Source organism: Myotis davidii, unplaced genomic scaffold, assembly GCF_000327345.1.
Source record: "Myotis davidii unplaced genomic scaffold, ASM32734v1 scaffold89, whole genome shotgun sequence".
Lineage (NCBI taxonomy): Eukaryota > Metazoa > Chordata > Mammalia > Chiroptera > Vespertilionidae > Myotis > Myotis davidii.
The window spans coordinates 653,212-661,556 of record NW_006300372.1 but is presented as its reverse complement, the minus strand read 5'-3'; the positions used below and the strand labels follow the sequence as shown (position 1 = coordinate 661,556).

Sequence of the window (8,345 nt, the reverse complement as noted above, 5' to 3'; positions counted from 1 at the left end):
GAGGAGAACGAACGTTCCAGGCAGAGGAAACAGCTGGGCAAAAGCCTGGGTCGGAAAGAACACACAGATTTAGGGCTGTGAGGGTGTTCAGAGTGGAAGTGGAGCCAAAGGCGATCACAGAGCTCTTTCTTCGGGGATGGGACCTGGCCCGAAGCTTTCCCTTCTCTCCACACACAGCCTCTCCTCCACCAGGAGACCTGTCCTGTCCCGAGCCCCTGGCTGGTTGCTGGGGTGGGAACCAGGGAGAGGAGTTCACACCCTGCGAGGGCCTGAGATGGACAGAAACCAGGAGGAGGAACATCCACAAGAGCCAGCACGACCAAAGCATTAACTCCATCTTCGTCCTCCATCCTCCTAACATGACGAGAGCCTACTCTTCCTGGTTCCATTTTACAAATAAGGAAACTGAGGCACTGAGCTTCTCAGTAATATGAATGTGGCCCTGGTGTCAGTCCCCAGGGCCTGTGTTCTTCACCACCAGGCCACCCTGGATGTAGGACAGTGCTGGGGGGAGGCCAGGAACAGGAAGGCAGGGGGGAATGGAGCCTTCTGGGGGGTGACTCCCCTTGGCCTCTTGACCAGCCAGTGTCCCAGACACAGACCCTGGAGCAAGTGCCTACCAGGCCCCTGGAGGGACAAAGCCTCCCATTCAAGTCCTCTGATGATCTATGCTCCCAGCTGCTCAGCTCCTTGCAAAGCATTTTCTCTTAATAGCCTTTTTTTTGACGGCTGCAGCCCGCATCTGCGGAAACCAGGCCATGGCAACTCCTCCTACCAGGCCCGCAAGGCTGCCACAGACATGGCTGCCATGTCCCAAGTGACCCCTTCCCTCCAAGCTTCCCCTTCTCCCTTAAGTCAGGAATCTGCCAACCTCCTTCTACCTCACCTGCAATTTCCAGGACTCTGCCTCTCATGGGGACAGAGTTGAGATCCTTTCCCTCAGGCCAGTCTGTCCTAACTTTTCTCAGCAAAATGTGTCTGAAGAGGTGAGGATGGGAAGCAGGAGGAAGAGAAGGGGTTCTAATTTGCCTCCAATTTGCTGTGTGTCACTTCACTTCTCTGGGCCTCCTGTTTCCCCAACTGTAGAAGGAGAAGGTGGCCCAATCATGGATTCAGAATGCCTAGGTCTGAATCCTGGATCCTCCACTAACAAATCATGTGACCTTTGACATCCCTCTCTGAACCTGTTTCCCCAACTTTATAAATGACCTGGCTTACTTCAGCACCCAGTGAGCGGATTGAAAGAGACAATCCTCGCGAAGCACTTAGCATCGTGCCAAGCTCACAGTAAACAATCAATAAATGTTAGCTATAATTATTATTATTACCATAATAGACATTTCCCAAACTTTTAAGCTGTAGGATTTTTTTCTTTTCTCAAACACAGTTTTCAAGTGGAAACCGGATACTATATGTAAAAGGTAAAGAGGCGGGGGAGGGTTTGTCCACCACTGGACAAAGAGGGCTCTTCCAGCTCCAAACTCTCTGGTTTTGACAAGGTAAGTCCCCAGCTTGGATGACGGTAAGACCCGCCTGAGAGTGTTTAAAACCCATTTCCCAGGTCCCACCCACGGCTCTCACTCAGGAGATCTGGGGTGAGCCAAGACAGTAGATCTTGTGCAATCACCCCAGGTAGTTCTAATGATCTCCACGTTCGGCTCCACTACGGTCCTTTCTGGCCCTTAGTGACATCAGTACTGTGAGAACAAAGGCCGCCTTCCCCATCACCCTCTCTGAGACTGAAAACCAACCCACGCAGGCCCAGCAGGTTCCAATTGTTCCCAGAGCCACGCTCAGCTCCCAGCCTTCATCAGGGTTCCCTTCTTTGAGTTCTTTCTCTGGGAGCCTTGATCAAAAGGGGACAGAGAGAAAGTGCCCCATTACCTGCCCAGGCCCAGCCCTCAGTCACACATGCTTGCCCCTCCTTTCCAGGCCTGCCTCTTTTGATAAAAATGTCTAAATAGCTTACCATGTGCCAGGCACTGCCCTAAGCTCCTTACATTTATCATTGTGTTAAATCCTCACAAAGCCCTGTGCGGTATGAATTATCATCACCCCAACCTGACGGATGAGGAAAGCACAGCATAGAGAGGTTAGGTGACTTGATCAAAGTCACACAGCTGTACCCAGCCAAGATGAAACTCTAGGCTAGGTCTGCCTGGCCCCATCACTCATGCTCTTAACCACTCTGCAGACGTCCTCCCTCCGGTGCCCCCCACGCCTGACCTTACTCTATTAATCTCCACTCCCCACTTCCCACATCCCCAGAGACCCGCTGGAGCCTCTCCCAGGAATGTGGCTCTGGCCACAGCCCCAACGGCAGGCCAGACGCACCCCAGCAGGGCTTGCTCTGACTGGCTGGCGCCTGAGAAGGCCCTGGGTTCAGAGTTGGGGTGAGAGGCCAGGCACTCCCTTGAGAGATCCCAGATGCCCTGGTGAATGCAGCCACCCTGTCAGCCCCTCCTAGGCAGACCCCCACACCGGGCCTTCCATCTACCATGTGACATCATCCATGCATCCAGCTATCAGGTCGGCTGCATTTACCAGCCCTGGTCATCTGTCAATCTTCTTTCTGACATCAGAGGCCACCAGATGGTCCTTACATGCTTCTTAGCTCACCCATCAGTCAGTCCCTCTCTGCAGACCAAGGGCCTTGATATGTGAATCCCCAGAGTGGAGATCCATGACTCAGGGTCAGTGGGAACAGACCTAGCCATTGTCCTCATAGACCTTATAATCGGGCACCCCCGAGTCAGCATTCACCCAGCAGCCCCCAGGTCATAATGCAGAACAGATCCCTCTTCCTGCCCCCATCACTGCATCATCTCCCCTGGTGCCCGCTGCCCTCATGGCTGAGGGACCTTCCCCTTTGTGACCTGTCTTGGTAATTTGGAAGGTGATTAACAGCAATCACGCTTGAGTTTGACATCCAGGCACAGCCACTAAATTGAGGCTCACAAAGCCTCCTTGACATCCAATATGTTATATGCTTTTCCCCTTAATTAGGAGCTAAAGTGGATAAATATGAAGTTGCCATGGCAACAGCCTCCCGGGTTGGTGGAGGGATGCAGCTCAGTTCCTGGCGGCTGGCTGGCTGACATGTTGGCTGATGGAGCAAGTGGGCTCCTGGGAAGGGGTGGGACAGAGCCCCCTCCCACTTTCCTGGGACCCCGCCTCCCAAGCCCCAGTTCTCCTTATCTTCTCCATCACTTCTCACCAGGCTTCGCAGAGCCTGGGGATGCCCCACCTGGACCATGAACCCCAGTTGGCCTTACCCCTCCTGGAGCAGATGGGGAAAGTTAGGAGGAAGCTTGCTGCCTGAGGAGTGAGCGGCAGGTGAAATCTAATGCCCAGACCTCCTGACTTCCAGACCGGAGTCCAGCGTGGTTCTTAACCAATTTGGGGTCTCAGATTCCTCGGAGAATCTGCAAACAAACAGCTTGGATCCTCTCTTGGAATACACGTTCCGGAGGTCCCTGGGCCCCCTTGAGGTTTGTCTGTGACCCCACCCACCTGTTCCTCCAAAGTCTTACCGCCCCCAGAAACTCGTGCCGAGTGTGTTTGTGCAGCGAGCCTTCCCTCTGTCATTTCTGCCCTCTTCCCTGATGCCCCGCACCTTCTCTCCCGCAGCCTGCCCTTGACGGCTGAAGGGAACAGCTTTCCCAGCTCTGCAGGTACAGGGTGGCCTACAGGTTGCCTTCTCCTGGGAGTCAGAGGCTGGCGGTGTGGGGGGCAGTGATGGGTGAGCGGAGTCAGGCAGATCCAAGAGGAAATCTCAGCAACGTGGGCTTCCGATCAGCCACCATGTTGGTTTCAGACACAAGTGAGGGCTGAGTCTGCGTTTCCAATGTCCTCAGCTAACAGCTGGGCGCTTACTGTGTGCATTTTCTCACGTTATCTCCTGTAATCCTCGGCAATCCTATGGGGCAGGACCTATAATTGTCCCTACTTTACAGAGGAGCAGACAGATTCAGAGCGGGTTAGCCACTTCTTCGATGTCACACAGCTGGTAGAGGAGTCGGGACATGAACCCAGGTCCATCTGACTGCAGAGTCCAACCCTGACAACTACGCCCTCCTGCCACTTGAACTGCCTTTCTCTAACCTACAGTAATGACAGCAGCAGCTGTGGGTTTTTAGCCAGGGCGTCTAAAAGCCTCCTGCTGGGAGGTGGGGACACTGAAAAAGTCCTCCCTCTCCGCCCCCTGCTCTGCTGGGAGGGTGGGTGGAGGAGAGTCTGGTCTCAGGCCTCCTGCGAACCTCCCACTAAGGAAGAGCCAGCCCCCAGCACCTCGGAATAGAGGGCAGGATGTCTAAACCTTGAAGGAGGAAGCAGGGGTTCCACTCAAAGAGCTCACAAAGGAAAGCACTCAGAGCTACCCGAGTTCTATTTTCAGGAGACCAAGCTGGGTCTTTCTTCTTTTCCACCTTTTGCTGCTCTCCCGAAGATCTAGTGCAGAGCTGCATGTGCAGGCAGGGAGCGGAGGCAGCGCTCCACCCCACCCCCAATCCCGAGGATGTCCCCTCGTTACAGCCATCAGGCCCAGCACCTGTGCTGGCAGGTGGAAGGGAGGATTGTCCCCCCTTCCTGAGGAACTGGGACTTGGGGCTCCTCCTGTACCCCTGCACCATATGGTCTGGGTGCTGGCAGCAGGAGCTGGGGCTGGTGGTGTGGCCCCCAAACATCCTTTTCTTCCAGTTCTGACTGAAAATAGACAGAGCAAGGACACAGCTCATGCCGTCAGACAGTATGTGTGCAATTGTGTGTGTGGCGGGGGCTGGGGGAGGGGGCGGGATGCCTGTGCAAACAACCCCCCTTTTCGGCACGTGAGACCCAGCTCCCAGTTTTCTTGCTTTTCTCCAAAGTCTCAGAGAACATTCTGATTGGTCTCCTTCAGGAGGGTCCAGGTCAAGGCTACAGTCTAGAGGAGCAGAAGGCCTGACTTCAGACCTTCCCTCCCCTCCTTACCCCAAGCCGTGTGAGGGAGGGGCAGGCTGCCAGGACTGGGGCCCCTTCATACCTTTCAGTATTGGAATAATGCCCAGAAGCCCAGGCAGCTGAGCAGAGCTGAGAAGGGTGGGGAGGGAGCACATGCTCTCTAAGCCAGTGTCTGACATTTTTCAGGAGGATGACTTCAAGCCTCAGGGTCCCTGCTGCCTCCTGGCCTTCCTGCGGGTCTCCTCCCTGGGTGATTGACAGAAATCACAGCCAACTTAGTCTCCATTTGGGTGCTTGTTTCCTGTGGGCGGCACCCTCCTAGCACACCCCTCCAGCAGACAAGCCGGGGGGGGGGGGGGGCTCTCATAGGGGCTGAGGGAAGAGCCTGGCATCCTTTACTGTTCCCTCTGCCTCCCACACCGCGCCCCAGCAGCCCAGCCTGAGCTCTGCGGGGGGAGAAACACACACACACACACACACACACACACACACTTTCCCCGACAAGGCATGACCATACAAGCACACACCTGGTCCTGAGGCACACAAAAACCCTTCCACCCCAGTTCCCTATCACAGGCACACAAAAACCCTTCCACCCCAGTTCCCTATCACCCAAGGAGATGGGTTCCACCTGAGCTCCGAGCCCAAGCCTGAGGCCTATTCTGATCCCCCACCCCCACCGCAACCCCATCTAGGCACACGAAAGGCCCCAGATCTCTGCTCCTTCGATCGCACCTGAGCAGTGGAAGAGAGGAAGCAGTTTGCTGTTGTATCCCATGCCTGGACAGTGTCTGGCACACAGTAGGTGCTTAGCAGCATCTGTTGAATGAAAGAATGAATAAATGAATGAACAGGAGGCAGTCATGACTCAAGACAGGAAAGGAATCATCAAAGCCATCATTATGGTATTTCTGCAACAGGGCTGGACTGAAAACTGAGAGAGCCAAGGACAGGCTAATAACTCGGTCCCTCTTCAAACCAACGCTCTTCTAATATTTGTTCAATATTTATCTGGAAGAAGGGCAGCAGAGGCCTGGGCAGGAAGGGGGGCTCCCCCGCTGCAGCTCTCAGCCTCTCCCCCATCAGCCAGAACAATTCAGCTCTGGCCTGACCTCGCCAGTTAGTTCCATTGAGCTACACCTAAACCTTGTGGTTCCCCAGGTGCCCCTCCTCTGCAAGGAGCTTAATGAACAGTTGTTGAAGCCTGAGCCCCTGTGGGGATCTCACCTCTCTGCCCAGCAGCTTATGGAAGTGTTCCTGCCGCCACCACCCCCTCACCCTGAGGCTGTGCCTGGTAAACACTCTTTTCTCCAACTCGTTAAGTGACCAGTGAAGCCTTAGCGCCCCTCAGAGAGAGGCGCGCCCGGGCAGCTGCCTGGTGGGCTGCCTCCATCGGATCCCTTCTCTGGTGACTCTGGAGGGGAGCAGCATGGAGGGGTCTCCTCAGTGCCCTCTTCAGCTCCTCACAATCTCCTGCCCCCTTACCCAGGAGGGAAGCTCAGGATGGGTAGTGTGTGGAGGAGTCAACCCCATTGTTTGTAGCTCTGAGCAGGTGAGAGGAGATTGGCGGGCAGCTAGAAGGGACTCCCACTCCCTCCCAGGCAGCTCCAGGGGCAGACCCCTGCTCTCTGCCCATTCTGCGTATTCTGCAGGCAGCGTCCTGAGCCCAGCGAGTGCCGGCAAGCCTGGGAGGGTGGCCTTAGAGCTGCGAAGTCATGCTGTCTGACTCCCCTTCCCCAGGGGCTGCCTGGGAAAACCAGATGTCTGACCAATGAGGCGATCACCGGAGCAAAACCTTTATGTAAATACAGTCACTCACTTCTGAGTCCTCTACTCTCCTTGTCCCTGCCTCCCTGGCTTTCTGCATCCAGCACCCCCTTCCCACCTCAGCACCCCTGCCCCTGCACCACAGCCTCCCTGCAGCTGCCTTCCCAGCCCCCACCCCCATCCCCACGACCAGCTTCTCCATCTCTCAGCCCGATGCTCCCTGAGCAGCATAAAATGAAAACTGAGCACCTGTAGCGATGAATAAATAGTAACAACATTAACACTGGCTGTTTCTTGAGCACCCCGTGTGCCGGCCACTGGGCTAGACGCTTCTTTCTGTACGCTACTCCTTTACTCCTCACGGAGACCTGAGACACGGCCCATGCATCACTCTGGGTGAGGCGCTGCGGTCAGAGTCCCCACTTTGTCACTTACCAGCTGTGTGACTGTAGGAACATCACTTAACCTCTCGGAGCCCCTGGTTCCTCGTCTGCAGAATGAGACTGATTTACTTACCACATAGGGCTGTGAGGATATAAAGAAATAAAGTGCTCAGCCAGTGCCTGGCACATAGTCAGACTGGCTCACGCTGTTGTTACCATTGTTACGTTCTTTTTAGATGAGGAAGCCAAGAGGTTAAGTCATGTCACGTGTGGCTAGAACACGGCAGTCAGGCTTCTAACCAAAGGCCTCCCAGTCTTGCCTGACCTCCCTGTCCCCGCCTCTGCCCACCCTGGGTCCAGGCCCCACCCTCCCCTTGCCTGAGGGAAGGAAACCGGGACTGAAGGAGCTGGAGCAGCCTCTGCGGCTCCCCAGTGACAGCCAGCATCCCACAATGCTCTGGGGATGTGTGCACACGCCCACCCGCGGGGCCTGGAGGAATCCAGGCTTTAGACTTGAAAGGTAATTCAGTCCCCCGTGATCCCTCCCTCCCCCTCAGCGCTGGGTGTTCATGACGACACAGACCCAGTTTCCGAGAGTGAGCCTGCAAGTGCACGAGTTCTCCGGGCTCAGGGAACCTTGCTGGTTATGGAGACACAGCCAACCCCTGGCTTCTCACACCTCCTCCGGCCTTGAAATGTCCACCCTTTCTCCAGCTCGCCAGATCCGGGCTCCTGGTCCCAGGGCATGGGGAGCTGAAGAAGGGGTGGCGTTCTGTCTCCCTGACTGTCCCTGTTTCCTGCCCCCAGTCCCCAGGTCCAGGGTCACTTCTCATCAGAGTGGACACTCGGTGACTGCCCCTGTGTATCCCCTTCACCTGCCACCTCCCTCCCCGCCTCTCCTCACCCCTGCTTCTCTACCCCGGCGGCCTGGCTCAGCCCAGGCTCTGAGCCTGGTGCCCAGCACTTGGGGCTGGGGCAGGAGGAAGCTCCTGTTTAATTAATAGTGACTAATAAGTCAACATGTAATTAGAGGATGCGGCGCGTGGCTGTGCTCCGTGGACTCTGCCCGGGGGCGTAGGCTGAGCTCCTTCCCACAAGCCCCTGCGTGCCTCCAGGTGCCCCTCCTGCCAGGTTCCCCTCTCCCGCCCTCCCAGGTTCGCAGGCAGGGGTCCCGTGGCCAGGTCTCGGACAGGCAGTCTCCATTTATTCAGCTCTCAGGACCGTCCTCACTCAGTCCTGCTTTTTTTCTTTAATATA

The 8,345-nt window shown here is 55.9% G+C and overlaps 1 long non-coding RNA gene across 1 annotated transcript in view; it reads right to left on the bottom strand.

The window, feature by feature from the left end:
- Window positions 1-7,379, bottom strand: part of LOC107185167 — a 17,185-nt gene extending 9,806 nt beyond the window's left edge. Inside the window, exons 1-2 of the long non-coding RNA XR_001516084.1 lie at window positions 7,141-7,379; window positions 5,674-5,757 (exon numbers count right to left, since the gene is read on the bottom strand). This is a non-coding gene — a long non-coding RNA (uncharacterized LOC107185167). The remainder of the gene's footprint in view (window positions 1-5,673; window positions 5,758-7,140) is intronic.
- Window positions 7,380-8,345: the final 966 nt, after the last annotated feature.